The sequence below is a fragment of the Lepisosteus platostomus genome, unplaced genomic scaffold (genome assembly GCF_059453375.1).
Source record: "Lepisosteus platostomus isolate fLepPlt1 unplaced genomic scaffold, fLepPlt1.hap1 Scaffold_46_H1, whole genome shotgun sequence".
NCBI classification, from domain to species: Eukaryota; Metazoa; Chordata; class Actinopteri; order Semionotiformes; family Lepisosteidae; genus Lepisosteus; species Lepisosteus platostomus.
Window position 1 is genome coordinate 451,095 of NW_028291666.1, and position 27,895 is coordinate 478,989.

At 47.8% G+C, this 27,895-nt stretch overlaps 10 non-coding genes across 10 annotated transcripts; 5 read left to right on the forward strand and 5 right to left on the reverse strand.

Annotated features, from left to right (window-relative positions):
• Nucleotides 1-1,549: 1,549 nt before the first annotated feature.
• Nucleotides 1,550-1,663, reverse strand: LOC148633648 (U5 spliceosomal RNA). The gene has a single exon (XR_015933908.1). It is a non-coding gene; the product is annotated as a U5 spliceosomal RNA (small nuclear RNA).
• Nucleotides 1,664-9,827: 8,164 nt separating this feature from the next.
• Nucleotides 9,828-9,899, forward strand: trnag-ucc (transfer RNA glycine (anticodon UCC)). The gene has a single exon. It is a non-coding gene; the product is annotated as a tRNA-Gly (tRNA).
• An 833-nt stretch (nt 9,900-10,732) lies between these two features.
• On the reverse strand, nt 10,733-10,874 carry LOC148633650 (U4 spliceosomal RNA). Its single transcript, XR_015933929.1, has one exon. It is a non-coding gene; the product is annotated as a U4 spliceosomal RNA (small nuclear RNA).
• Nucleotides 10,875-15,583: 4,709 nt separating this feature from the next.
• On the reverse strand, nt 15,584-15,656 carry trnak-cuu (transfer RNA lysine (anticodon CUU)). The gene has a single exon. It is a non-coding gene; the product is annotated as a tRNA-Lys (tRNA).
• A 1,430-nt stretch (nt 15,657-17,086) lies between these two features.
• trnav-aac (transfer RNA valine (anticodon AAC)) lies at nt 17,087-17,159 on the forward strand. The gene has a single exon. It is a non-coding gene; the product is annotated as a tRNA-Val (tRNA).
• A 2,852-nt stretch (nt 17,160-20,011) lies between these two features.
• On the forward strand, nt 20,012-20,085 carry trnat-agu (transfer RNA threonine (anticodon AGU)). The gene has a single exon. It is a non-coding gene; the product is annotated as a tRNA-Thr (tRNA).
• Nucleotides 20,086-26,011: 5,926 nt separating this feature from the next.
• trnad-guc (transfer RNA aspartic acid (anticodon GUC)) lies at nt 26,012-26,083 on the forward strand. The gene has a single exon. It is a non-coding gene; the product is annotated as a tRNA-Asp (tRNA).
• Nucleotides 26,084-26,717: 634 nt separating this feature from the next.
• On the reverse strand, nt 26,718-26,790 carry trnav-cac (transfer RNA valine (anticodon CAC)). Its single transcript has one exon. It is a non-coding gene; the product is annotated as a tRNA-Val (tRNA).
• Nucleotides 26,791-27,241: 451 nt separating this feature from the next.
• Nucleotides 27,242-27,313, reverse strand: trnae-uuc (transfer RNA glutamic acid (anticodon UUC)). Its single transcript has one exon. It is a non-coding gene; the product is annotated as a tRNA-Glu (tRNA).
• Nucleotides 27,314-27,514: 201 nt separating this feature from the next.
• On the forward strand, nt 27,515-27,586 carry trnah-gug (transfer RNA histidin (anticodon GUG)). The gene has a single exon. It is a non-coding gene; the product is annotated as a tRNA-His (tRNA).
• The last annotated feature ends 309 nt before the right edge of the window (nt 27,587-27,895 follow it).

Below are 27,895 nucleotides of genomic sequence, written 5' to 3' on the forward strand. Positions count from 1 at the left end.
AGGTTCCTCAGGAGCAGGCCTTTTGAGCTGTTGCACCCGCACCTGAACTGTAGTTGAGTTCCTTTGATAAACATTACATCCACATTAGATACCACATAAGTGGTTACTGCTTCAAACCCAGTTCTCACCCAGTTTTGGGTAACCGGCACACCATTTGACTCCCACCTGGGTGTCCAACAGAGTGCATTTGTCGGGCTATAAAGGGCATTAGGCTGTGAGGGCATGCAGGGCGTCTGGTGTGCTGTCAGCTCCACACCCCATCATCCTGCAGCCCCATAATCTTTTCTAACCATGTCCATTTCTCTGCTTCACAGAGGTCTCAGACTACTGTTCTACAAGTATTGCTCACCTGACAGTTGCATCTGCAAAGTTGTTCCCTCGAGTTACTGGAAACATTTCTTTATTATGTGATTTACACATTACCACAGCTACTTCAGTCAGTAGCTGCAAAGCTTCTAATAGTTCAGAGATAAACCCAGCATTCTTAACTGGAGTCCCTGCCGTGTTGAGAAAATCCCTATTCCTCCACCACCATCCAAAATTGTGGCATGCACCAAATGTATATATAGAGTCTATATACATATGCAGCCATTCAAAACAAGCGGGGTATGCTGCGGTATAACACGGTGGGAGTGTCGCAGTATACCGCATCATACCGGACGCAAATTAGATTATGTTAATAGTATCCGGAATCACCTTGTAAAATCGCCAGGTGGAGCTAATAAAGGTTAACCTCTCCTGTACAGCATTTGAGCTGTCACCAGAAAACGTCAGTTTTGAATCCTGATCACTGCTGAGGGACAATCTTTATTCAATTAAGAATTTAAGGTGTATACTCTTTAGACTTTTAAATTTAAACAGTGTATTACAGCATGTTAATCATTAAACATTAAAAAGGCGGTATATTTTATAAAAGCAAGATTGTTCTGTTGGACAAAAGTACACAACCTACCACCTTTATCATAAATATTTTAAATATGCAGGAATATTTTATGCATCAAAGTCTTTACTGAAGATATTACTAAGAGTATTAATAATGAATGACCTTGGACAAGCTGTAAGCTCAAAGTATTACCCTGGTCCACATTCTTTGTAACCGTCTTTGTAAACGAAAAGAGTTTATTTTTTCATTGACAAAAAGTAACACCACAGCATTTAGTTGATCCGATCACGCAAGCCCAGGCCGCCTTCAAGGCCTCTGCCCTGCCGGTCGTGGTTGGCAATACACCTGGCCTTACAAACGAGCCAGTGGGGCCCGTTCAGCTCCGGGCTCATCGCCTGCGGCTCACGGCTTGCGAGCGTGCCCAATCCGTGCGATAACTCGGAAAACACCCGGCCACACTGTGCCGGAAACGACGCACTCTGGGAAGCCGCTATGCAGGCAAGGTCCCAAGATCCCCTGCGGCCGGACACTTCCCGCCCCCCAAAGAAAAGCACGCCAATCAGACGGCCGGAGACCGAGGACTCGCGGAGCAGACGACCACAATCACCATTACAAGAGCGATTGCGAACGTGCTTGTTTTCTCTCTTTGACCAACCCAGCTGCGACCCACCCGAAGGCAGGGAAGCACAAAAATTGCATGGAACTCATTCATGCTCCTCTCCACGGAAATCTTTAGTAAAAGGCGAAAGATTTGTACGAGATGAAAAGAAACCAGAGTGCATGGCTGATTAAGGCCATTTAAGGCCTTAATCTGGCAATTAAGGCCCACACCGATCCTGAGCCTCAGAACTCCGGGCGCAATTAAGGCCCAAACCAGTTCTGACCTTCAGAACTCCGGGCGCAATTAAGGCCCACACCAGTCCTGAACTTCACGGTAAGGGTCCAAAACCCGTTCAAAAACTCCACGCGCAATTAAGGCATAAACCAGCTTCGAACGCCTGTACACAATACCGCGGAACCCCTGCCAGACCAAATTCTGGGCTTACAGCAAACAACCCATTACATACACCGGTGTCTTCCCCGGGCCAGAGGAATTCAGAAACTCACGTTTACTCCGTCATCTCGGGCGATTCTCGCAGGGAGCAGAGATTTCCCAATCGGTCAGAGAGAGTCGGGACTTTTAAATAAAAGAGGAGTCCTTACCTCTTAGTTATGTGCGCGCTGACCATCTCTCCTGCCGATGGGAAGTTCTGCGCCTTCTGGAGCATCCGCCGACTACGCCAAATTTGTTGTAACAGAAGAAATAAGGTTCTTGATCCCGAGATGAAGTAAAACAGATGAGTTTATTGCATGCAAGGAACAATAAAGCCAAAGTCTTGTTTCCCGCAAGAAACAACAAAACCGAAGTATTGTTCCCCGTACTGTTACAAACTTTTGGGTTATATAGTGTTTTCTTCTCCGTTTCTGACGTCACTCGGTCTGATGGTAAAGAGGGGGGTTCATGGTATTTGGCCAGTTTACGATGTTCTGGACAAATGGTCAGTTTAACATTACACCCAGGGGGGTTCCTAGCTTGCATCTGCAATCCTTATCAGTTAACCCCCCTTTCCTGCCATAAACCCCAGTTTGTGACTTGAAAGTCTAAACCCCCTACAGAAAGGATTAAATTCAAACCCCCGTCTCCACATCTTTCTTCAGTATCTTAATAAAGTGAAGGAGCTGCCCCTTCGCCAAGGCGGTGTGGGGCAGAATGGACAACATAATGCAACTCCTGGAAACGAATGCGGTGCTCAGCTACCAGTACATTCTGCTGGGGCTGGCACCTACCGGACTGGACAGGGGGACGCAGTTCCTGATGTGGCTGCTGCTGTCCCTCACAAAGAAAGGCCTGTGGGACGCGAGAAACAATCTCATCCGGCACAACAACAAGTGGGGAGCGAGGGAGCTGGAAGAGAGGATCCTGGCGGACCTCAGGAGGAGGATGAAGCGCGACGTTGCTAAATGGGGTTTCCCCACGGCAAAGGAGCACTGGAAAGGCCTATGGACCCTGTACAGGGATTAATGGTTTACAGCAAGCGGTAGGGTTTGGAGGGACTCTCATAATAGCGCAAATCCGCCCACCCTTGCAAGGATTGATAACGGACAATCACCGCCGTTCCGCCGATGTTTTAATTTTGTGGAGTGTTATCGTGTGAGACGTTTCCCTTTGAGATGTGTTTTTTTTCGGAATAAAGTATATTTTATAAGAAAAAAAAAAGATTGTACCATAAAGATTTCCATGGAGAGGACTATGGTTTCCTGCAGGACTATGCCGGTAGGAGGACCAGGTTCCACAACTTCAAGGGGCTGTGTCGAGGCGATCCACAGTACTGTCAGGACCAGCCCTGGCAGTTTTAGGATTCCCATTCTGGAACATAGATGAGGCACATGGTACAGTTCCACTATAATTTTGAATATATTTTCCTAGCAGGACCTACAGTACAGTACCTAACTACCTGCAGCTACAAAGGGGCACCCCCCTCTTTGATCGGGTTTGGACGTTTAACCCTATTCTGTGTTCTCCGGCGCCATTTGAGGTGGGCGATACAACCGGAGGTGGTTGCGATGCACCCACTTGTAGACCAGAGATTGCCTTCCCTTCTCAATCTGAATTCGATAAGCTACCGGTGATACCTACCTTATCGACAATCTCGTGGGGTCCTGTCCAACTGGGTAAGAACTTCCGGGCCACCCCTGTGGGTTTGGCAAATTGGAAGTACAGGACCTTGTCTCCTACTTGGAGTTCCTGGTTAACTGCCTTTCGGTCATAGTATGCTTTCCTACCCTCTGCACTCCTTCCCAGATTGTTCTGGGCAAAAGCAAAGGTTGCCTGCAGATGTGCTCGCAGGTCTGACACATACTGATGGGCCGTAGCAGCCCCCGTCGTGCTCAGGTCCTCCACCCCATAAAGACAGTGTAGGGGAAGAGTCATCTTCCGACCTGTCATCATCTCAAAAGGTGGGACCCCCGTAGAGCAATGGGGCTTACCTCGGATGGCCATCAGAACCAGGGGCAGCTTAATGTCTCAGTCCCTACTGCTGTTGGAGACAAACTTTTTGAGCATACTAACCACCGTTCGGTTTGCCCTTTCTGCCTGGCCCGAGGATTGAGGGTGGTAGGAGATATGCAACTGGGTCTTGACCCCAAGCATATTCCACAGGGTTGCCATTACTGTAGCTGTGAAATGGGTTCCCCGATCCGAGACCACGGTCAGGGGGAATCCCCATCGACTGAACACATGGTTCACCAACAGCACTGCAGTTGTCTCTGCCGTGTCGTTGGGTGCTGAGAGGCACTCAATCCATTTTGTGAATGCACACGTAACAGTGAGGAAATATTTGTTCCCTCTGGATGACCTCACCAGTGGCCCCACCCAATCCATTTGAAGATTGGACCAGGTGAATGTCATGCCCTTTTTCTGGAGTGGTGCACGGTGCAAGGGCCGTGATGGTTGGAACTGGCTACACGTCAGACACCCCTTTACATACGCGGCGATGTCTTGGCCCATGTGAGGCCAGAATGCCACCTGCTGGATAGTGTCGTATGTAGCCTTGATTCCCCGGTGACCCCCACAGGGTTCGTCATGAGCGTGTTGGATCATGACCCCCCGATGACAGTGGGGAACTACCCACTTTGGGACACCTTGTGCAACTGGTACACAAACCAACAACCCCTTTATAATTTTTAGGTTGTCTTTCACCTCTGCCAGCTCCTTCAGCTCCAGAGACTGGCTCAGCACCTGCTCCGAAAGAGGTTGACGCACTGGGTCAGCGATATGCTGATACATTTGCCCAATTGCTGGGTCCTGTTTCTGCATTTCCGCAAGATCGGTGTTAAAACCCTGTGACCCAAGCACTACAGATTGAGGGTCAGCTCCGACATCCTGTCTAGCCCTGCTTCGGGTAACCGCCTTGACCTCAGCCACGAATTCTGGGGGTAGCCATTCCTGCTGGAACTGCCAGGGTTCACCCTCTAAGGCGCCAGATTTGGCCAACCGGTCGGCCTCATCATTCCCGTCTTTGCCGGGTCCCTTCACCTGGGAGTGTCCCTTCACCTTCCTCCAGTAAACCATCATTCCAGCCTCGGTCGTGAGCTTGTCACTGGCCAGGAACAACTCTTTGTTCTTTACTTCCTTGCCCCGGGCATTTTTCATGCCGTTACCCTTCCAATACGGAACGTGAGACACGAAGCTATGTCGGGCGTAGTTCGAGTCACTACAGATGACAAACTGTTTAAGGCCATGTGTCAGGGCCTGCTGGAGGGTGATCAGCACCCCAGCTACTTCCGCATACTGACTAGTCTTTGGTCCTAGCTTATAGCGGGTCGGCCCACAGGGAGTATTGTCTTGCCAGACTACTCCTACCCCTGCTAGCACCTGCTGTTCGTGGCGAAAAGAGCAACCGTCAACATAGGCCATGGGTAAGCCCTGGCCCACGTTCTCATCGTAGTACCGATGATTGTTCGGTAGCTCAGCAGCGGGAATTGTTTCTGGAGCTTCCATGTCAGTGTCACAGCCGTGACACACTTGGCCCAAAGCCAGGCCCTGTCCCAGGTACATTTTCTTGCTCTGTGCATAACGTACCTCTATCTCATAGCCTTGTAGGGCCATCATTCATGCCACAATCCTGCTATTTGACACCCTGCCCGCTTTCAGTCTCTGGCTATGCAGGAATGTCACAGGTTGGTGGCAGGTTTCGATGATGATCTTTTGTCCCCCAACATAACTACGGAAGTGTTCTACCGACCAGACCGTAGACAACAGGGCCTTCTCGCAGTCCAAGAACTTTTGCTCCACTGGGCTCAGGGCTCGACTGGCATATGCCACCACCCTTCACTCTTGGTTATATTCCTGACTCAGAGCAGCCCCAAGGCAGTGCTCTGAGAACCCTGCTTCAAGGTAGAAGACCTTATTTTTGTCAGGGTAGGCCAAGCTCGGCGCACTACCGAGTCTGCGCTTCAGCTCCATCACAGCCTGTTCTGGGGAAGGCCCCCACTCAAAGGGCACGTCTTTCTGCAACAGCTTGTGGAGGGGCCTTGCTATTTCAGCGTAATCCTCAATGAACTGCTGGGAATAATTACATACTCCCAGAAAGCTGCGCAGTTCAGACAGGTTAGTGGGCGACTTCATATTCTGGATAGCTTGGACTCTGCTGGACTGTGGCTGTATGCCTTGGGCTCCAACCAACAGTCCCACGTACTCCACTTGGGTCCTACACCACTGTCCCTTAGCCAGGGACAGTTTGGCCCCTGCACAGGAGAGCTGGGTCAACACATGCCTGATCTCGGCCATGTGTTCTTCCCAGGTCTGACTCCTCATCAGAATATCGTCCACATAGACCAGGTTGCCCCTGGCGGCTGCATCACTCATGGCTTTGTGCAGAAATATGTTGAACTCCGCTGGGGAGTTGGAATACCCAAAGGGGCATCGATTCCAGGTGAACTGCCTGTTTCCAAAGGAAAAGGCCAGTTTGTACTGGTCTGTTGGTTCTACCTTAAGGGTCCAGAACCCATTGGCCACATCCACTGTGGTGAAATATTTCGCTGTTGTCACCTTGGATAACTCCTGATCTAGGTAGATCATTGGCCATCGTGACAAAGGAACCTGTTTATTCAGCTGCCGGTAGTCAATGGTCAGACGCCATTTACCATTGGGTTTCAGCACCGGCCACAGTGGGGAGTTATAAGTGGAGTTACACTCCCTTATGATCTGACGCTCTAGTAGAGCATCCAACGTCTGCTTTATGGACTCGTATGCCGTGAGGGGAATGCGATACTGCCTGACATAGGTTGGGCGGGCGCCAGGGGCCGTTGGAATGCGCACTGTGTTCAAATCCGTCACCCCGCAGTCATAGGCGTCCCGTGCAAACACTTCCCGGAAATCCTGGAAATTCTGACGCAGCTGCTGACGCTGGCTTTCCGTTTCCAGGGCATCTGCCTTGCCAACCTGTTCCTGTACCTGCTCTAGGAACCCCGCTTTTGACGGCATGGCGGTATCCCGGGTCGTACTCTCGGCTGAGTGGTCCATCGGAACACCTGCGTGTACTGTGTACACAACCATCTCATCCTTATCGCTAAGGTCCACCCTGCACACCTCCTGGTTGCAGAATCCCTCTATTGGCATAATTGCAATCATCCGCCGGGGGTAGGTGTAGTACACCTGCTCGGTTCCCCCCTCCCTGGCCAAGGGACCAGGGAGCTGCCCCAGTACTGGGATGGCTAGTTCGAAATCATAGAAACCATTGTCAATTACCAGTCCCATGTCAGTGCGAGCAGGGATTTTGACATCTTGTTTTGCTATGTTCTGCACCAACAGGCAGGTGGCTCGGCCATTCCGTTCCAGTCTGGGGGTACAACAGACTGCTAGGTTCAGTCTGATAAACTGAGCTGATGGTTGGAAGAAAACCATCTCAGCGTCCATTCTCTGTCCCTTCTTTAGGACAAGGCGTACTGGAAACCCTGCTGTTGACGCAGGAACGATCAGGTCCGATTCGTTTACTACCTGGCAGGCCTGAGGAATCGTCTGACCTGACCGAATGTTCTCGGGGTCACCGCTTAGAGAGTGGGCATCTGGGTCCACCCGTGTCCACAGCACACTGTTTACTGTGTCCAGCTGGGCGCCCAGTCGAACCAATAGGTACTTCCAATAGGAAGTAGTGAGCAAACTTCCTTTTTCCGATGGAGATGGAAGCTACACAGCTTCCTTTGCTCCAAATGGACCTATGAGATGGGGGTGCCCACCACAGAACCTGTGACTGCGTCACCAGGGTCACTTGACAGCTTGGCGACAGGTCCTCGAACAGACCTTCACTGATTATGGACTTCTCAGAGCTGAGGCTAAGAATTACATCATCAACCTGCACTTCTGCCACCTGGACCCCCTCCCACCACCATGGGGTGGTATTCCTGGACCCCCTGAGGTACCAGGGTGCACAGAAAGGACTCCCATTCATTACCGGACAGGGAGATCCACTCTTCTTCAGGGATGAAAAGGGGGTGTGCTTTACCTGGCGGGTCAAGCAGCTGCTTGGAGCACTGCTCCTGTAGTTGGGAGACCGTGGGAGTGCTGGCCTGGGCAGGACTTCCCTGTAGTTTTGGAAAGCAAGAAGAGACATTTATTCTCGTCCAGAGGAACCAGGAGGAACCTCCAACTCAGCTATAGTGTTCAGTGGGCACTGTGTGATCACAGCATAACCACTGAATCCCCCTTTTTGCTGTGCAACAGGCTTAGGGTTTTTGACCTGAGCCCACAATTTTCCACGCTGGCAGTCCACCAGAGGCTCCAGCCTGTCAAGCAGGTCTTGGCCAATGAGTAGTGGCTCTGTTTTAAACCTAGAGATGTAAACAGGATGCACCACGTTCATTGGCCCGAAGCTAAGTGCCACCCACACTCGGTGTGTGATCCTGGCATGATCCTGGGTATAGCTGGAAATATCTATCTTACACGGTTCTACCTTAAGTCTGATGCCTTTTCCTTTCGCTACTCGTTTGAGCTCGCTGAGTAGATCGGCTGACATCAAACTAATTTCAGCCCCAGTGTCAATCAGTGCTTCTCTATCTAAGACGTTTTCAAGAGAAACCTTGATATAAATACGCCTTGCTTTGCCTTTCTGGCTGAGATTCCCTAAGAATTGTTGGAAGCCTGCCTCTTCTTTGACTTCAGGGGCGGGGTCAGCGCCCAACTCAGAGTCACAGCCTTCTTCCAGGCAGGAACCCTCCCACCCAATCAGATAGACTGAGGGAGGGGCTTGGGACGGATCCCCGCCTCCTCCAGTGAGAAGGGGCGTGGTCCCCCTAAGCTCATTCACACTTCCGGCATTCGGTGCGGAAGGTTTACCCTGTCCTGATCTCTCAGGCAGGGCTTGTTCAAGCCTGGCCAGGCGGGCTGCAGTCGACTCCCTTCGTCCAGTCTTATGATAGACTCTGCCTGAGCCCTTGCCTTCCCCGTAGCGCTCACGGTGGCTCTGACGCTTAGTGCGGTCCTGCCTGCCTATTTTGCGCCGGGGCTTAGCGAGCTCAGGAACCTCAGCTGCCTCGAGCTGAGGCGAGTCGTCAACCCTGCTGGCTTTAGTGGCGAACACGGCCGTTTTAGCAGGTTTTCGCTCTGAGGAAGCAGAGACTTCAGCTCCCCAGGCTTTTTGAGCCAACCTTCTAATGTCAGCCATTTTCATCGCTTTTGCATCAGTGTGCATCACAATCATTTTCCTGACTGAGGGATGCAGATTAGCAATGAATAAACCTTTGAAATTCACATTCTCTTCGCAACCCTCTTCATTCCGCCCTGCAAAATAAGTGCGCCTAAGCCTCTGATAATAGTCGCGAGGGGCTTCAGCTTTTTCGTGCTTAATATGGTGCACAGCGGCCACGGCAGCTATGGGATCGATAAAAGCCGAAAATTCTCCGATCATTGCCTGACACAGCTCCTCAAAGCTATTACAGACCTCCGGTCCTTGTCTAGACATCCACGCAGGTCAGTCGTTGCTCCGAGGGGATCTACCAGCAGTCCGGCTGGCTGGTAGAAAGTCTCTATGCACAGAGTGGGACCGCGAGTCCTCACAAGTCACTCTTGTGCCTGGGAAGAAGCTGGTTCGTTCCCGGTCCAGCACTGCTTCTGAATAAGCTATTCAGGTTGTCTATGAGGGTCCAGCTGTAGGGTCCAACTGTCCAACACAAACACAATCTGTAGCGTTTAGCGTGACATAGTCTTGCAGGCATCGTGCTGTCTCACTGCAATACTATACCGCTGGAGGAAACAGTCCATCTGGCCATGAAACTCATTTGAACGTCTAGCTACAGCAACTAACAATATCATGATTTATTCAGGATTTGTGGAATCAGCACGTCCCGGAGACAGCTTCCGAAATCGTGAGCATTCTCTGGTGGTGTCCTGCAGGGCTTTTGCGGGTGTGTGTTGGTGGTATAGTGGTGAGCATAGCTGCCTTCCAAGCAGTTGACCTGGGTTCGATTCCCGGCCAACGCAGTGGCGATTGGTTTTAAATGCTGTCATGAGCCTTGGATTGTGAATAGCAAAGTGAAGCCTTTTGAAAGAGCCAAAGCACTGCAAAACGGAATTGAAGGAGAATCTTAAAGGGGATTCTGAGCGGTGTCTGCATACACGCAGTCCGATACGGGTGCTGAAAGCTTGAGCTACTCTCAATGTCATGCTGCCTTTCCCCGGAGTAAATCTGTTACATTGAAAGAATGCTTCTGGCAGGTTCAAAAAGGGACCCTTGTTAATTGGAGAAATCAATGATTTCGAATGAATTCTGTATGCGTTAAAAGACAGCTATACACAGAAAACATGCAGGACACTGCTCATGATGTCTCAGTGCGTTTTTCCAAGCCATCTGACAAAGCCCGCCCACTGAAAACTGCAGCAGATCGTGTAAAGACGTTCAACTTTGTAACTACTGCACGCACAGGAAGCAGAATAAATTCCTCTTTTCAAACTGTCAAAGGTTTGCTTTGCGAACGCTGCAGGACATCGCACAATCTCTTTTGAACGGGGACAAACCATTTCTTATGGGGCGCAGTAAGTACAGACGTTTAAAAAGCTCCACTCATGCCGACGATGCAGCATGAAGAAGCGCAACCTAACTTTTGACAGACAAAAGCCGGGCGCCGCTACGAGCAATATGAAATCAAACTGACAGCACACGGCGTTTCGCGCTAACTCAAAAGTGATCTCGACAGACGCTGTTCTCTGCATAACGCTGAAAGAGCTAAAGAGCGTTTCTGTTGAGACGTAACAAGCTCGTTTCTTTCTACCATGATGTCACCATGACCAAATCTGTCTTTAAACACCTTGCTCAGTCTCTGACGAGACTATCAAAAATTGCTTTCGCCGATTGTATTGCAAACCGGCGGAAGCGGGGTATTGGGAAAAGTTTTCAACTAGCAATAATCGCGCCTCGGCTAAACCTCACAGGCTACGATACTGCCACTGCGCAAAGCTGACGGTTGCCAGGCAACCGCGGGGATCCTATGGAAATCGTTATCGATCGTCTCATGGCATGTCGTTGCGGTAACGCTTCATATTTGTCGTCTTCTTCTTCTTCTAGCTTGAGGTTTTGAAGAATTTCATGACAGACAAGGGCTCCGTTGGGAACAAAGGGCGTTGTGAGAAAACCGTTGCTTATTTTCAGCAGCAGAAATACAACCCTTTAAATACAAGATGACAGAACAATGACGAAGGGCGTGCCGGGAGGAACTCATGCACTACAGAGGAAAGGGGGCGGGCACGTACAGTTCACATTCAAGCCACAAGTACTCTTCTCGGATGTTACACAAACAAATCCTAACGTCTTGAAAGCATTGCAGCATGTTTGTGTCCCACTTCCCGTGGCTGCAGGACGACTGACACGAACGGACAAACACAATCTGTGGCGTTTAGCGTGACATAGTCTTGCAGGCATCGTGCTGTCTCACTGCAATACTATACCGCTGGAGGAAACAGCCCGGGTTCGATGAGCCTTGGAATGTGACTAGGAAAGTGAAGCCTTTTGAAAGAGGTAAAACACTGCTCAAAGGAACTGAGGGAGAATCTTACAGGGGATTCTGAGCGGTGTCTAAATAAATAAATTCTTCAGTGTCTGCGGATGGCATTTTGCAGCTGGAAACAGATGTCGACGCTTTTTGAACAGAGCACCAAAAAAGCGTCTTTTTTGAAGGTACAGGTATTGAGCATTGGTGGTTCAGTGGAAGAATTCTTGCCTGCCAAGTAAGAGGCTCGGGTTCGATTCCTGGCCAATGCAGTGGCTTTTGCATGCTCACCACTATACCACCAACACACGCCCACAGGATCCCAGCAGGACACCACCAGAGAATGCTCACGATTTCGGAAGCTGTCTCCGGGATGTTCTGATTCCACACATCCTGAATAAATCATGATATTGTTAGTTGCTGTAGCTAGACGTTCAAATGAGTTTCATGGCCAGATGGACTGTTTCCTCCAGTGGTATAGTATTGCAGTGAGACAGCACGATGCCTGCAAGACTATGTCACGCTAAACGCCACAGATTGTGTTTGTCCAAATTTGAACTTTCACAATAGCATGCTAGCAGACAAATGCGCCTCAGAGGACTTAAGGCTGGCTGTTATATGCTGGAATTACCTTTTTTTGACGCTGTTACGAATGCGATGTCAACGAAAACAGAACAAAGCACAAAAAAACCCTCAAGTCCTGCAGTTGGATAGAATGCCGTTACACGTCCAAGCCGTATTTGACTTCATCCTACCATTGCAACACGGGGCGTATATGGAAACGAACACACGCTACGAATTGTCTCTAATCAGTCCCTACAGTTGTAAGGCGCCTGGAAGCATGCACCCCCATCATTAATCTTTGCGCATCTGTGCAAGGTAAACTCTGGAGCAGTCTTTGAAACGGCTCAAAGGAAACACGTGATTGATTCCATGTGCATCTGGGGTTCATATCTTATTTACATTTAATTCAAGGGAAAGGCTTGGGTCAGTTTCAGACGGCCTCCAACAGCGAGATTCAAGCGCCCCACCTTCAGCCCAATCTGCGCCACCAGAACGCCAACGGCTCCTCTGCGCTCCGGGGTGCGGTTGTGACCCCGTAACCTAAAGTGTTGGTGGCAGACAAATGGAGACTAACAGGTGACGTCCTAGGACATGACTACATTGTGACACTCGGTGGGGATGGTGACCATTGCTTGGAAAAGAGTGCGAGGCCCCTTTAGAAAAACATTTTGTTAACAGGCATTCTGCCTCAGCCTAAACACCTATAGCTTGAAAAGCGCATGCTATTAGACAGGCACCTCTGCAAGACCTTAAGAGTCTCTTAAACTAGTGATAGTAAGGTGTTCCCAATGGGCGATGTTCGGCTTTCAAATCATCTCTCCTTGGAAGCGCCGAGATGCAGCTGTTTAAGGCTTAGAAGCACCTGACTGTTTCACTACCTAGCTGATCACTGTCAGTCAGGGAGCTCAGAGGTGAAAAGCCTGTCTGAGAGACAATTCGCCGTCGATCAGTTCAATATGTTCCGTACCAGCTCGGCGCACCTGAGATCATCTTGGTAGCCGTGTAGCTCAGATGATTGAGAGCGTGTGTGTGTGTACCACCGTGATTGGATGCCGGTCCTTCTCAGGTCACAGTAAACCTTCTGCTGCCTAACTTCCCTTATTTTTGGGGATCCCTTTGAAAAAGCAAAGGAAAAAAAAACTGTCTCTTCATCAGCGTGATCAACCTCACCCAGTGTGGCGCAGTGGCCTAATGGCTAAGGCACTGGCACTCTAAGCCAGGGATTGTGGGTTCGAGTCCCATCTGGGGTGCTCCTGTCCCCTTTTGAGAGTACAAATGTCCTTGCAATTTGCGAAGCTACAACCCCACCTTACTCAGTGAGCGGCTCTGCTTTTCTCTCACATACAGTTGGAAGAAAAACTTTTGTAAACAGCCCTTCGGAATGATGTGGATTTCTGCATGAATGGCTCCTAACATGTGATCTTATCTTTATCTAAGTCATAATAATCAATAAAGAGAGTCTGATTTAACAAACAACACACGCCCAACATTTGACATTGCTGTTTTAACAAATGTTTTAAACAATCAAGGTCATTGATGGAAAAAGTACGTGAACCCTTATATTAAGGAGCTAGTGGAACCTCCTTTATTGAAAAAAACCTCAACCCCCACTTTCTGTAGCGGCTGGTCAGACCTGAGCAGCGGTTAGGAGGTATTTTGGCCTATTCCTCTATGCAAAACTGTTTCAGTTCATGTATATTTTTGGGATGTCTTGCGCTGAACGGCCTGCTTCAGATCATGCCACAGCACTTCAATGGGATTGGGGTCAGGACTCTTACTTGGCCATCCCAAAATACGGAATTTCTTCTGTTTCAGCCACTCTGTTGTTGATGTACTCCTTTATTTTTGTCATGCTGCATGACCCAGCGTCTTTCGAGTTTTAGATCACAGGCAGACACCCTGACATTCTGCTGTAGAATTTCCTGATACATCTTGGAATTCATCGGTCCCTCGATGATTGCAAGCCGTACAGCCTCCGCCATGCTTCCCAGGTGGGATGAGGTTTTGGAGTTGGTATGCAGTGTTTTGTTATCTCCAAACATAACGCTGTGCACATTTACCAACAAGTTCAACTTTTGTCACGTCTGTCCACAGAACATTGTTCCAGGAGTTGCTGTGGAACATCCATGTGGTCTTTAGCAAACTTGAGAGGGGCAGTGGTGGTTTTTTTGTTGGGGAGAGCAGTGGTTTCCTCCGTGGTGACCTCGGATGATCACCACTCCTGTTCAGATTTCTTCTTATGGTGGACTCATGAACACAGACGTAAGACAAAGTCAACCACCTGTTCGCTAGATCCCATCCCCACTCAGCTAGTCAAAGATTCCCTCGAAGGACTGGCAGGACCTATAATTAGTATGATGAATGCATCGCTTGCGTCAGGTGTTGTACCTGATCAATTTAAGGTAGCAGTTGTTAGACCGCTCCTTAAGAAGTCAAATTTGGATCCACAAGTTCTTAACAACTACAGGCCTGTCTCAAAGGTCCCATTTCAATCTAAAAGTCTTGAGAGAATAGTTGTTGCCCAACGTCAATCGTATCTGGATTCAAATAATATAATTGAGAAATTTCAGTCTGGTTTCTGAAACTGCATTAACGAGAGTCGTAAATGATATTCTCTTAGCTACTGATGCGGGGAATGCAACAGTGCTTGTGCTTCTAGATCTTAGAGCTGCCTTTGACACGGTTGACCTCTCTGTTTTGTTACACAGGCTTGAGTTTGAGGTTGGCTTATCTGGAACCGTCCTTCAGTGGTTTACTTCACATTTTACTCATCGTTTTCATTATGTTCAAATATCTAATAATTGTACTGCTTCATCAACGTCACCAGTTCAATTTGGGGTACCAGATGGATCAGTGCCGGGACCAATATTGCTCTCTCTCTCTACATGCTGCTGCTAGGTAGGATAATAAGAAAAAATAATATGAACTTTCATTCATATGCTGATGACACTCAAATAAACATTTTGTTTCCACCAAATGACAACTCTTCTATTATCACTTTAGTTAAATGCATTAATGAAGGAAAGACTTGGATGTGTGAAAACTTTTTGTAACTCAACTCTGAGAAAACTGAGGATCTGTTGATCGGAGGCAACAATACTTAAGAATTCCTTAAGAAGAATAGATCTCGGCCCACCATCCCAATGCCTCCATCTCAAAACAGCAACCTCCCACTGCCCTTAGTCTGCAAGGCAGTCCTTTCAAGTGCGATGATGACGCCGGGACCTTCGTTGCCTATTGTACGAGCTGAACTTTTGTGCTCATCAATTCAACGCTCTTTCCATCAACTCATCTTGTCTTTTGACGCTTCGTGTTTTGTGCTCCTTTGACTATCGGCATATCGGGTGACTGCAAACACTGAAGTTCTTGCTTACGGAGTGTGGAACAGTGTTTTCAAGTGATCGCTGTTCTGTCATGTTGACGCCGAGTGAATCTTTCTTTGGCAACATGGGCAGGCTGACAGCAAAAGTAATGGCAAATTTCTTGACTTATTTCTGAATATGAATGTTCTTTAGAAAAGGGATGCGGCGTTGCTTCTCCCCCGTGTAAAGGTCACGCATTCCAGACGTGGTTATGAGCGAACAGTTGCCGCAAGTGTTTGAAAAGAGCAAGCAGCCATGCCCCGTGTGAGGATCAAACTCAGGACCTTCAGATAAAGAGACTGATGCGCTACCAACTACGCCAACGAGGCCAGCTGCAGTGCACAGCCGGAAAGTTTGCCTCATATGGATTTCAGTCGCCCGTTCCCTAATCTTCAGACGCCCTCTGCTGGATGTTGCATTTGCCTTTTGATCTCACCGATACTTTTTTGGTCTGTTTCTGTTGCGAGTCTGTTTTTCAGATCTCACCTAGCACAAGTCTCTCTGGCTGAAGTGGCCTCTCTGCTTCAGCATCGTGCCCTCACTCAGCCATTAAAAACGTCACTCGGACTTCTGACATGCTGACATGAAATGTCAAGAGAGAGTGGCGGAGACGCTTAAGGCAGAGAGAAGATGAAGAGGGGGCGTGGCTGTGAAATGATTGACAGCTGCATGACGCTCTCCATGCAAGGTGTGACCACAGGCTAAAGGACACCTTTCGGCACATCAAGCTCTAAGCACACACCTGGAGGACGTGGGAAACGATCCCGCTACCTCTCGCATGCAAAGCGAGCGCCGTACCATGCAAGCTAACCCCCCTCGCTGGGGCTCATGCCTCGGTGTCGCCTAGTGCCGCTTGTTCCCCTCTTACCGGGTGCAGTTCACTGCCCTTCGTCTGCAAGGCAGTCGTGTAATTGCGGCTTTCTTGACTTATTGATGAAGGTCTGACTGGACGAGCGAATGACGCCTCTCCCCCGTCCTCAAGCTCGCTGACAGGATAAAATAGAAAGTGCTGCTGTGGCTCATTGGTTTAGGGGTATGATTCTCACTTAGGGTGTGGGAGGTCCCGGGTTCAACTCCCGGCTGAGCCCTTGTGTGCTCTTTTTGTCCTCGTGACTGGGAACTGATATCCACATCACCTTGCAGCATCTGCTTATGGCAAATGATGGAATGTGACTAATGACTGAACGAGCCTGGTGAATACTCATCACGTGGCACAATGAGAGCGTGCAGTCAGCTGTCCAAGGCAGCAACCTCATTGCTTGTTCAAAAGAACACGTACTGAAAACTCATCACCACTATGTCGTAAATGAGCACCGCAATCGCTTGTTGTCATGCGTCCTTACTTGGGAAATGCAGAAGCAAAAACTGCCCTCTCTCAGCCACCGAAACGTGTGCGGCTCGCCTTGCACTCTCTGCGCCTCGCATATTTATGGAGCTGTCTGCTCTTCTTTCTGTTGAAGTACGCAAGTTACGGGGCGTACTGCAGACTATGATGTGCTCAATGACAGCTTTCAAGATTTGAAAACTATGAGCTTGATGGCTCAAGTCGAACGAATGTGGTTGTTACGCAATTGATGATCAAACGCACATATTCTAACGATTCGTGAGAGTATGTTCTAAAGATCCTTGGCTCAATCCCGGGTTTCGGCATTTTGTTTCATCGCTCCCTTTGTTCCTCTCTCCAGCGCCCCCTGCCTAAAATGACGCGTCCCTTTCTCAGCCCGAAACGCAAGCGATACACCAGCAGCAAATACTACAGGTTTCCGTAGTGTAGTGGTTATCACGTTCGCCTAACACGCGAAAGGTCCCCGGTTCGAGACCGGGTGGAAACAGCCTCGATTTGCACGCTCCTGTACTTCACAGAGGTATTGAGCGACCGGTCATTTGTTCCCAATGTATTTCCGGTGCCTTCATGCACTCTTGTACCAAACGCACGTTCCTTCTCTACGCGGAGCCGATCATTTGCAATTGGGCTGTGCCGACAGACCAGGACGAGCTCTGTCGGCTCAAAAGCAGCGCAGGACCTGCAAGAACAACAGAAAGATTAGCATCCAGCGGGGGCTTCTTAGTGAGCCCAAGATCTCATCAAGAATCGGCTCCAGCAACAGGGCTGGGCGCATTGTTCCATTCTCCGACCACTCTCGGTGTAAACAAGTCCCTCCTGGTCTCTGCTTGAATTGCACTTTCCTGCGTTTGCTTTGGTGTAACTGGCTTCCCCTGCATGGGCGAATGTGAAGAAGATCCTTAGTAAGTCATTGAAGAAACCCGAGAAGAGGTCGGAGTGGCCTCTGTCGTTCATCAACGATCCAGTCAGGCAGTACTCCTCTGTAAAGCGCCGTTCGTTCACATCGATTGGCTTTTTTTTGCCTTCATTCGTGCAAGTAGTAAAAGCAGACGCCCCTATTCTGCCGTGACCCCGATTCGAACCGGGGTTGTTGCGGCCACAACGCAAAGTACTGACCACTATACGATCACGGCGAGTTACCGATACACACGTGGCAGGGCGGAAAAGGCTGTGCTCTCTTCATGTGACATAATTCGGAAAAGTCCTGACGTTGCATTTCAACTGAGTCCCAGTATACATCGACCCTTCGACACTCTGAGTGACAACTCTCTTGCGTGTTTTCTAATATTTCTGTAGTTTGCTTGCATGATGCCCGGAACAGCAGGGTTGTGCGCTCCTATATGGTCTAGCGGTTAGGATTCCTGGTTTTCACCCAGGCGGCCAGAGCTGACCATCGCTGCAGGAGGTGGGAGGGTTACTCTGGTAGACAGGGCTGACCTTTGGCAATAGGATTTATACTCTCCAAGATGATATTTGCACTTTCTGGAGAGGCGATTTTCTCCACTTCAGTAGCCCGATTTCGTCGATTGCGTGGAGAGGGCTGTAGAATGTGGCGCCGCCTTTCCTGCTCCGTCCATGACAGGCGTGCTGGACTCTGGAGAGAGAACACGGTCCATCAGCGCACACCAATAAAGGCACTGGAAGCCGCTGAATCGCATTGGCGAAGCTCAGCACTGGGCCGCTGGGCACATCTGACCACTGTTTCCGTAGTGTAGTGGTTATCACGTTCGCCTCACACGCGAAAGGTCCCCGGGTGGAAACGGACTTCAGACTTCTTTTGTCGCCACGCACAAAAGGGGATTGGGGATTCGCCTAGCGCTGTTATCGAACAGACCCACTCACCTCTTAGTGTGGCGGGATCTGCACAGTGCATGTCGCAGCGCATCCTGCTTTCACTTCAATGCGCGTCCTGATGTACCCCTGTCTCCCGCGTGACAGGTGGGGACAGGTGACAGGTCCTATACTAATGAGGAAGACATCGCTCTCTCCGACCCCCCGGCATCGTGTCCCGACCCACCGTGCTGGAAGCCGACGCGTGCTGTGATTCCTTTACGGAGCAGAAATGACAACCGAGGAGCCGAGAGATCATTTCAGCATTTCGCGTCTGAACAGAAAACACAAACGACCAACTCAGAATGACTTGCCTTTGACGCTTTTCAAAGCGTTCTTTGTGCACGACGACTGCGCCGCCTAGCAGATACAAATGGGTTGTACAACTTTGAACTAGTAAATGGAAGAGGGCTAAGCCTCCTCTCTTTTAGCCCAGGTTCGATCTGTCTCCCAGAATCACCAGGGCGCACACACACACACCCGTGCCGTTGAAGTGCTCTGCTTCATTTCTAAGGGCAACTCAACATTCACTCCTACCCCGAGTGCAGAAAAGACAGCGTCCGCAGCAACAACAGCTCAGGTCTCTGCACAGGAGCTAAGCTGCCCCCATCTCCTCTGCTCTGCGGCTCCTGCAGAGCGGAGTCCTGCCTGGAGCTGTGTTTGCAGGCGGCGGCTCCCTACGCTCTGTCTGTGCGTCGTGAAATTAATTAATAACGTTAATAAATTTATAAAGTTAATTTATAAAGTTAATAAAGTTATAAATTAGAAATTAATAACGATATAATTATATTCATGTACCGCAACACAAGAATAGTACACGCTGTACATTGTCTGTCGATAATGTTTCTGTAGTGCTTTAGTGGGTTAGGTTCCTGACTTCCATGTCACACGGTCTATGATTGAATCCCATGGAACTATGACTTTATTTTTTAACAAACATTTCTTTGAAAAAATGAAACGTTTCCCTTGGTCAGAGATTAAATAAAACCTCACTTTTTTAGGTTTTACTGTGCAGAGTGAGGTTTTACCTCACTTTTTTTGAGCAGAAGGTTTACTGTGACCTGAGAAGGGCCGGCATCCAATCACGGTGGTAAATACACACAAGCTCTCACTCATCTGAGCTACACGGCTACCAAGATGATCTCGGGTGCGCCGAGCTGGTACGGAACATATTGAACTGATCGATGGCGAATTGTCTCTCAGACAGGCTTTTCACCTCTAAGCTCCCTGACTGACAGTGATCAGCTAGGTAGTGAAACAGTCAGCTGCTTCTAAGCCTTAAACAGCTGCATCTCGGCGCTTCCACGGATGAGATGATTTGAAAGCCGAACATCACCCATTGGGAACACCTTACTATCACTAGTTTAAGAGACTCTTAAGGTCTTGCAGAGGTGCCTGTCTAATAGCATGCGCTTTGCAAGCTATAGGTGTTTAGGCTGAGGCAGAATGCCTAACAAAATGTTTTTCTAAAGGTGTGTCCAAGTGGCTGCAAAAGGACAACACTCCCGGGGCACTGTGGCTTAGTTGGTTAAAGCGCCTGTCTAGTAAACAGGAGATCCTGGGTTCGAATCCCAGCGGTGCCTTCTTTGTTCTGTCTTCTTGAACAGTACTGGTCATTATGGACAACCGCCTACGGCTAGACTTAATTAAATGCAAGTATTCATTTCCTGTCTTTAACGCGACTTGTTTTTCTTAAAATGGATGCAACTTGCAAAACATGAAATACAAACCTTGCTAATCAGCGCTAGCGGCTGGCAAAAACAAAAGAAGTCAGCAATGTTTTTTTCTTTAACCTTAACCCTACTAATGGAGAAGAGTTAAACGACCGAGTCTATGCAGCTTAAACGGTGCGCACGTCGGGTTCTTAGCTGGTAAATCACGCTCACCCCAGTCCTTAATCTTTTAAAGAGGATACAAAATTGAACCTAGTCGCCACATCACATACATCCTGTTCAATGATAAAAAGGTAACATCTATCCTCGCTCCAGACTAAATCTCACGTTGAGGGCATATTTTTTTTCACTTTACCGTGAGTCGGGCTCGGCTGCACAGAGGAGAGAGCAGACCAATGAGGTCACGGGGACAGGGGAGTCACACGCTGGTGGTTTGAATACGCGGAAGATCACTGAGGGATCCACAGTATATGGACCCTCCGTGCGCCATCAGTCCGCACTCCGGACTCTGAATCCTGCCATCCGAGTTAAGATCTCGGCGGAACCTGAGGCACAGTTCCTTCTTAAAACGTAATCTGGTGAGCATTTCTAGAATCGTACTTGTATAGATGCAGCCTTTAATGTGTTGCTAGGTTAAAATTGATGACTTCTTGTATTTCAGTAGGCAACTGCCCTCTTGATTTCGGATTTAATTTCTTTATTACAGGGGCGCTTTTATGATGACAGAGTCATGTTCAGGTACTTTGCTTGATTGAGGAAGCTCATTTCGGACTCTGTGATCTGCTCACCTGGAAAGGTCTGCTGTACTACTACAAGAGAGAAGTAGAGTCTGGAAGAAGGGACAATTTTATGATGCTTTGGAAGGTAATGTTTTTTTTTTCTTTGAAATCGAAATGAATCAGAATAGCAGTGCAAAAGACAAACTCTTTGGTTTGGTTTAAAGAGATATGGTTTTAAAACAGACAACATGTAGAAAACAGGTGTTTCTCACTTTTGGAAAAGAATGGACCGGGGGTAATATTTTACTAGTTGCAGGGCTGAGCTCACTGGGTTACAGTCCTGCAGTGTTACACCAGGTCCAGTGGCGCAATGGATAAGGCGTCTGATTACGAATCAGGAGATTGTAGGTTCGACTCTTACCTGGCTCGGGTCATTTTTAAACACATCGGGCTGCTCCCTAAGTAGTCTGTGCTACTTACTGCATTGTAATCGTACCCAGTAAGAGATTTCCTTCATGTAAATGAACTGCACCTGACAGCTTTAGAAAAACACCTGGGCTCAGTACGGTGCTGAGAGCTCAGCGTTGCTGTTCTAATTAGCACGCACTGCATCGGCTATGAGCCCGAACCTTTCAATTATTCCGATCAGTAAGTCAACACGTAGTCCACATGAACGGTAGAAATATTCTCTTGTCTGTCTCTTGTTTGTATAGAACTGAATGTCCCTGACAATGTACTGTTAGTTTTAATTGAAGAACGGCATTTGTGTTCAAATATACCAGACAAGTTTATGTAACTGCTCATGCGACACTCAGTTGTAATTAGTCAAGAAATAAAGTCGAACAACAGCTGCGGGTTTGATTCTGAACGTATCAGATTGCAGCGCCTTTTACTTCCATTGACAAATGATAGAGATTCGAAGAGAGATCCTTCAGACCAGCAAGCAAACCCACGGCTATTTCGGTTTTCTATCTAGGCAACGTTGGTGTTTGCAATAGCATACATGAAAGCGTGATGCAATTTCTGTGGCTACATTTGTTGCACGTCATGCACAGTAAGAGTGTTTCTAACACCAAATAAAAAGTCAACAATTAGCGATCACGCCTTCTCCTCAGTTAACCCACTGAAACCCTTGCTGTTAACAGTTCTTTACTGCGTGCTTTACCAGCACCTACATATCGTGTCGGTTCTTTCAGCTTTATTCATTAGGTTTTCAAAGGCATAAGCAGAGCACCAGAGGTGCGAAGGCAAAGTGTGTGGTTATCTGAAGAATTGATGTCCATGGCAGCAGGTCCAAGCGATTTCGCGTTGTTATAGTACCAGGAAAGGAGAAGCGGCACTTCGCCTCTGCCGCGCAGGCACAAGGCGACATGCGGCAGACGCCGGAGTCGGCAGGTTTCGAACCTGCGCGGGGAGTCCCCAACGCATTTCGATCCCATCGCCTTAAACACTCGAGCACGACAAATGCGAGCTCGCCGCCGCCGCATTCCTCCTATAATCAAACACGGACTGCGAGGTGGCTGCGGATACCTTTTTAAAGTTGCTCTCCGTTAAAAAAAAAAAACCTTTCACAAGATACGTGCCGGCAGACAGACACACCTCAGAGGGTTTAAGGCTGGCTTCACGTTCAAATGATAAAGTCCCCCCGTCCGGATGTCAAAATGCAACTTTGGCAGACAGAACAAACATCAACAAACCACAAATGTGGACAAGGATTTTACAAGCTGCACCACACTGCACTTTCAAAAGCATTTACGTTCGTGTTAGACGCAGGACTTGCCTTTGATTTGCGCGCTTACGAACGTCATGGAAAACGAAACAAAACTAAAGCCCTCAGCTCCTGCACGTGATTATAATGGCGTTACGTGTCGAAGCAGTAATTTACGTCATCCTACCACTGCAACACGGGGAATAGAGAGAAATGAGCACACGCTACGAATCGTCTCAATCACTCCCTAGAGTCGTAAGGCGCATTGAAGGGTGCACCCCCATCATTAATCGTTGCGCCTCTGTGAAAGGAAAGCTCTTGGGCAGTCTTTGAAACAGCTCGGATGAAACACTTGATTGCTTCCATGTGCATCTGGAGCCCACCCAGTGGGCAAAAGACGTATAATATACGTCTATTAAACGCATACCTTATACGTCTAAATGTGGTCTACAATTCGTCTAGAATGAAATTCTAATATACGTCTAAAGTTATACGTCAATTATACGTCTATGTTTAGACGTTCATTATACATAAATGGTTGGAGTTCTATTATACGGATAAATTTAGAGGACTATTATACATATATGGTTGGAGTTCCGGATAACTTTAGAGGTCTATTATACGGATAACTTTAGAGGACTATTATACGTATATGGTTAGAGGTCTATTATACGTATAACTTTAGAGGTCTATTATACGTATATGGTTAGAGGTCTATTATACGTATAACTTTAGAGGTCTATTATACGTATATGGGTAGAGGTCTATTATACATCAAAGATAGATTTTATAGGTGTAGAAACAAGTAAACCAAGCCAATGATTAGATTTAGAAATGTATTCTGAAAATACACATTCACACCTGAAACATATGTATTTCAAATTATACATTGTATACAATCAATCAACAATCAACATATGGGCAATAATCATAAAAAAAACACAACTAGTCTTAAACTTCAGCTACAAATTCTGGTAACATGGCAATATACAGTATAGTAATGACAAACACAAAACTAATTACATTAACACACTAACTCAAAACCACATTTTGATTCAAATATACATTTTAAAATGTACAACTTCTATATTTCCAAGAAAAAAAAATATTACAATGGAAGTTAAGATGATTTTTTTCCACTATTTGCAAACCCTGTCTAATTGTCCTAACAGTTAGAACCAAAAACCTATTATTTTCAGTGTCCAGATCTCCTGGCCCCCTGTCTTTCATATGCATTCTTCAAGTAACACATTGCATGCTCCTTTATTTCTTTTTCTGTTGATGTAGGGTGGGACTTCAGCACCGCAGCTAGGAGAAAATTATATAATATTACTTCCCAAATAAATGATGATTAATATCTTCTTTAGTATAATCTAAAAAGTGAACGGTTTACTAAGCTCAAAACTGAAATAAATGTATAAAATTTGGCTTGCATCATAGCAGTTGAGCAATAAAGTCTGTCCTAATTAAAGAGTACCCAAAGTTTGAAAGTACAACATAGAATAAGAATAGAGAAACGGCAAAACGATTTTGTGTCATCTTCCCCATTCACACTATTTTATGTGCCATTTTTTGCTTATTCACGTACTATTTTAATCAAAATAATATTAAGAAAGATCTGTATGTATTCAGATAGTATTATTATTGTTCATACTTACTCGTCAAAAGAGGATTGCTGAGATATTTGCGGATATACTTCTACGTTTGAAAAACGTGTCCAAAATTGTGACCAACGAATACTAGCAATGCATTGTGGTATATAACCGGAAAATATGTTGGGTTCGATATTTTCTCAACGTATGCGTTTATTAATGTTGTCGATATTATGGTTGAAATATAACATTGATAATACATCGCGGCTATGTGCCCCCTGCTATGAGCTGATGTGCAATTTTAACGCATGTAGTTAGTAAGGATCGGTCACTGTTGTATGGTATTATATATAATGACATTATGGAATAGGATGGGGACAGGCCTGGCATCACGGGGGGAGGGGGGAATGTTGCCCCTTCAGTTTTGGGCAAAAAGATTTACCTAACTTAATTTGCGCCCTAAAAAAATAGTTGTACTTTGTCAATGGTCAGACAACACTAAATGACAGGAACAGTCACTCAGTCTGTTTGATGGGCAGGAGGGCTATCCGTCCAGGAACTGCACATATCAGTGTCGTTATTGAGTGTCAACATTACGATCCTGTTTGCTCAGGTGGACCGATTCCTTGCAGTAGTTTATCATTATACTTAAAATCGTTATATAACTAGGACTAGTTATAGCAGTCTGTGCTTTCTGTTGGTTTTACAACATTTTTTCTTAACGATTCAGAACGTCCATGTAGCTGCAAAAATGAACGCTTATGGTACTTTTCGCTCCAGGCAATACTCTCCAGTGAGAGTGACGAAAAATGTGAAACTGAACTTCATCGCAAATACCAGATTGCTAGTCGATATCTTCTATCATAAAGCACTAATTAATGGCATAGCTGCGAGATTTCATTTGGGTAGCTGCACCGTACAGCTCCGTTTCAACCGAAATATCACCCCCGCTCAGAATTTCAGACGCCCCCCTACAGATTTTTCCCCGGGCACCGCGCACTGATGGGGGACGGGGTTTCCAGGAAATGGTATCAACTTTTCTCAAGAAAATAAAAATAGAAACTCTATAGGCACTCAAACATTTTACTGTTTTTTTTCAGGCAGGTGGCAAGACCCCTCCGCAAAACCCTTGTATGCCAAGCTGTGGGCATTGATTCGTCGAATATACGTATATTCACGGCGAAAATACGGCTATACGTATATATACGTCGCCTCGACGTATAATCAACGTCGAATTGCAACCGTAAAATCGACGACATTAATAAACGCATATATAACGTCGAAAACACATCTAACACTAGGAGTATACGGCACTCTGCACAGTGTACGAAGTAAATTATTTTCGCAGTAATTAATTTACACGTGTATAATAAATATAGTAAATATAATTAATTACTGCGAAAATAATTTACTTCGTACACTGTGCAGAGTGCTGTATACTCCTAGTGTTAGATGTGTTTTCGACGTTATATATGCGTTTATTAATGTTTATTTCACAGTGTCGTGCACCTTTTCATTGCTCTCGCTTTCAGAGCCTCCGCACGGCACACGACTCGACATCAGGAAGCACATTGAAGTGAAAGCAGGGAGCGCTGCAACATGCACTGTGCAGATCCCGCCACACTAAGAGGTATATAAGCGTCAAAGGCAAGTCATTCCGAGTTGGTCGTTTGTGTTTTCCGTTCAGACGCGAAATGCTGAAATGATCTCTCGGCTCCTCGGTTGTCATTTCTGCTCCGTAAAGGAATCACAGCACGCGTCGCCTTCCAGCACGCTGGGTCGGGACACGATGCCGGGGGTCGGAGCGTGTGATGTCTTCCTCGTTAGTATAGTGGCAAGTATCCCCGCCTGTCACGCGGGAGACCGGGGTTCGATTCCCCGACGGGGAGTAGCTTTTCTTTTACCTCCTTAGAGAAAGGACTGCCTTTCACTTCTCTGTTTTCTAACACAGCGTCGTGCACCTTTTCATTGCTCTCGCTTTCAGAGCCTCCGCACGGCACAAGACTCGACATCAGGAAGCACATTGAAGTGAAAGCAGGGAGCGCTGCGACATGCACTGTGCAGATCCCGCCACACTAAGAGGTGAGTGGGTCTGTTCGATGCACAAAGAACGCTTTGATAAGCGTCAAAGGCAAATCATTCCGAGTTGGTCGTTTGTGTTTTTCGTTCAGACGCGAAATGCTGAAATGATCTCTCGGCTCCTCGGTTGTCATTTCTGCTCCGTAAAGGAATCACAGCACGAGTCGGCTTCCAGCACGGTGGGTCGGGACACGATGCCGGGGGTCGGAGAGAGTGATGTCTTCCTCGTTAGTATAGGACCTGTCACGTGGACCTGTCACCTGTCCCCACCTGTCACGCGGGAGACCGGGGTACATCAGGACGCGCATTGAAGTGAAAGCAGGATGCGCTGCGACATGCACTGTGCAGATCCCGCCACACTAAGAGGTGAGTGGGTCTGTTCGATCACAGCGCTAGGCGAATCCCCAATCCCCTTTTGTGCGTGGCGACAGAAGAAGTCTGGTCTGTTTCCGCCCGGTTTCGATCCGGGGACCTTTCGCGTGTGAGGCGAACGTGATAACCACTACACTACGGAAACTGTGGTCAGATGTGCCCAGCGGCCCAGCGCTGAGCTTCGCCAATGCGATTCAGCTGCTTCCAGTGCCTTTATTGGGGTGCGCTGATGGACCGTGCTCTCTCTCCAGAGACCAGCACGCCTGTCATGGACGGAGCAGGAAAGACGGCGCCACATTCTACAGCCCTCTCCACGCAATCGACGAAATCGGGCTACTGAAGTGGAGAAAATCGCCTCTCCAGAAAGTGCAAATATCATCTTGGAGAGTATAAATCCTATTGCCGAAGGTCAGCCCTGTCTACCAGAGTGACCCTCCCACCTCCTGCAGCGATGGTCAGCTCGTCTCACACGCGAGAAGTTTCGGCTGGAAACAAGCGCCCCCTCTTCTCGCACGTTTTGCACGTTGAGTAGTTTTAATGCGGCTCCTTCGTACACAGTGCTGATCTTTTGGAAAGCAGGAGGCAAAATTGACACGTTCCCATACCGGGAGTCGAACCCGGGCCGCCTGGGTGAAAACCAGGAATCCTAACCGCTAGACCATATGGGAGTGCACAACCCTGCTGTTCCGGGCATCATGCAAGCAAACTACATAAATATGAGAAAACACTCAAGAGAGTTGTCACTCAGAGTGTCGAAGGGTCGATGTATACTGGGGCTCAGTTGAAATGCAACGTCAGGACTTTCCCGAATTATGTCACACGAAGAGAGCACAGCCTTTTCCGCCCTGCCACGTGTGTATCGGTAACTCGCCGTGATCGTATAGTGGTCAGTACTTTGCGTTGTGGCCGCAACAACCCCGGTTCGAATCCGGGTCACGGCAGAATAGGGGCGTCTGCTTTTACTACTTGCACGAATGAAGGCAAAAAAAAGCCAATTGATGTGAACGAACGGCGCTTTACAGAGGAGTACTGCCTGACTGGATCGTTGATGAACGACAGAGACCACTCCGACCTCTTCTCGGGTTTCTTCAATGACTTACTAAGGATCTTCTTCACATTCGCCCATGCAGGGGAAGCCAGTTACACCAAAGCAAACGCAGGAAAGTGCAATTCAAGCAGAGTCCAGGAGGGACTTGTTTACACCGAGAGTGGTCGGAGAATGGAACAATGCGCCTAGCCCTGTTGCTGGA